The sequence below is a fragment of the Trachypithecus francoisi genome, unplaced genomic scaffold, assembly GCF_009764315.1.
Source record: "Trachypithecus francoisi isolate TF-2019V2 unplaced genomic scaffold, Tfra_2.0 Lachesis_group0, whole genome shotgun sequence".
Lineage (NCBI taxonomy): Eukaryota > Metazoa > Chordata > Mammalia > Primates > Cercopithecidae > Trachypithecus > Trachypithecus francoisi.
In genome coordinates this window covers 124573672-124576128 of record NW_022681453.1, presented here as the reverse complement: position 1 = coordinate 124576128, position 2457 = coordinate 124573672, and the positions used below count along the sequence as shown (strand labels likewise).

Below are 2457 nucleotides of genomic sequence, written 5' to 3'. Positions count from 1 at the left end.
TTTCATCAAAAACCAGTCTGGATGTTGCTGTGAACCTGTTTTTTAGCTGAAATTAACATTTAAATCAGTAGACTTTGAATAAAGCAGATTGTTCTCTATAATGTGGGTGGGCCTCATCCAATTAGTTGAAGGCCTTAAGAGAAAAAAAAAGACTGCGATCTCTTAAGGAAGATGAGATTCTGCCTCCAGACTGCATTCAGACTCAAACTGCAATGTCAACTCCTCCCTGTGTCTCCAGCCTGCTGGCTTTTCCTGCAAATTTCAGACCTGCCAGCACCAACAATCATGTGAGCCAATTCTTATTTTAAAATCTCTCTCTCTCTCTCCAGACACATGCACACACACACACACATCTGATTTTTTCTGTTGATCAGGAAAACCCTGACTAATACATATCCCCTATAACCCCTTAGGGTTTAGATACAGAACTTGAAATAGAAAGAAATTTATTTGAGTGATGAGAACACATGGACACACAGTGGGGAACAACACACACTGGGGCCTACTGGAGGGTGGAGGGTGGGAGCAGGGAGAGGATCAGGAAAAATAACTAATAGATACTAGGCTTAATACCTGGGTGATGAAATAATCTATACAACAAACCCCTATGACACGTTCACCTATGTAACAATCCTGCATATCCTGCACATGTACCCCTGAACTTTAAATCAAAGTTAAATAAAATAAATTTATTTGAGTATAATAAACTCAGAGATTCTGAGTAAATAATAACCTTTTGTTAAACAATTTAAATTAAACCTAAATAACTGATTAGAGGAACACTAAATATTTTTGAACTAAGTTTTGAATATGGGATCCCAGCAACCCAATCTTGTTACCTAGATTCATGATTATTCTCTTTCCTTTTTACCTTTTTGTTTTATGGTCTATTGTCTTATAAGTTTCTGAACTAATAACTGGTAGTCAGCTTTTGTGGAGGTTTTGCTATCTCTCCAGAAATTCCTTACATACTCCCTCTGCATTCTCTTCCTTTCCTGACTATTCTTTTCTTAGAAAGGAGTCACATTGTGGTGAAAAGATCAAGGTCTTTGAAGTAAAAAAAAAGAAATGTTCATTTGAATCCTGAATCTGAAGAAAACACCAGCTGTGGAAACTTGTCCAAGTCATTTAACCTCTCTAAGCCTCAGTTTTCTCATCCCTCAAGATCCTCACAAAGACAGTACTCAGATTAAATGAGGTAACAGACGTTCAGACCCTAGTGTTTATATAGGAAGGCACTGACTTCCATGTGAGGTGACTGAAGCCTAGTAAACAAGCTTCTTGGTTTCTTTACTTAAAAAGTCCCTGATCGTAAAAATATCAACAAACGTAATTTAGAAAGCAAAGAACATCTCTGCTATCCTTGGCAGCTGCAAAGAAAGTCAAAAGGAATATATTATTCAACGTATTCTAACTTCTATAACAAACAGCTCCCCAGTTGCAGCAGCTTGACATAGTGAAATTGTTATTTCTTGCTCATGTCACAGTGCAGTGTGGGATGATGGAGAGACTCTGTTCCACATTCATTCATGAACCCGGGCACCTTCAATCTTGTGGCTCCACCCTCATATTGGCCCTTAAAGTTCTTTCTTTTAAGGTAGCTAATGAGAAAAGAAAGGCAGAAAAGAGAACCTGATGACCACACAAAGGAAGTGTACGTAGGTCATTTCTGCAAGTGGCGTGTGTTGCTCCAGCTCACACCAATTGGCCAGAATGCCACTGCATAACCTTACCTGAACATGTAGTGTCGCCCTGTGCCCAGGGAGACAAAAACAACAATGTTGGTGAACTTGGGCATACATTCCTGTCTCAAGAGCCATAAAGACCTGTTAGATTAGTTCTTTCAAATTTGTTTGTTCTTAACTGTTTACTCTCCATTACTCATGCATACCCTTTGATCGGTGTTCAGGCCTTTGATTTTATGTAAATGCTTAGGCGTACACATTTCCCTATAAGCAGAACTTAATAATGAGAAAAGAGGTAGACCAGAAGTCCCTTAGTGTCTAAAGTAGAAACAAAAAGATAGCTGTTAAGACAGAAGATAAAAAATAGGGAGTCTCAGAGTGCAAAAGGAAATGATACATTTTTTCAGGTCTATCCCGATGGGACTTTTCCTGTAGGCTGCACGTTGTTGGAAATGCCTCATAGAGTTAACTCTGTGGTTTTACTTTACTCACAGGACTCTTGTTAGATCTGTGGGAAGGAACTACAAGACAGTTGCTATAAGTATGAAAAAGACAGTTACTAAATGTATGAAAGACCTGATAATTTACTTTTTTACCTTGGGTATTGGCATATTCCATACTCTGCACTATTCTTGAGTGTGATCGCTTAGGAATGAATATGATTTGAACTCACTCAGGTTTAGAGAGGGTGTCAAATTGAGAACTAGGCAGATCCACCCACACTAAAAAATGACCCTAAAGTAAATTGGTTGAAGAAATTAGATCTCAAAGA

At 38.4% G+C, this 2457-nt stretch overlaps 1 non-coding gene across 1 annotated transcript; it reads left to right on the top strand.

Moving 5' to 3' along the window:
* Positions 1 to 2086: 2086 nt before the first annotated feature.
* On the top strand, positions 2087 to 2219 carry LOC117084700. The gene has a single exon (XR_004437605.1). It is a non-coding gene; the product is annotated as a small nucleolar RNA SNORA18 (small nucleolar RNA).
* Positions 2220 to 2457: the final 238 nt, after the last annotated feature.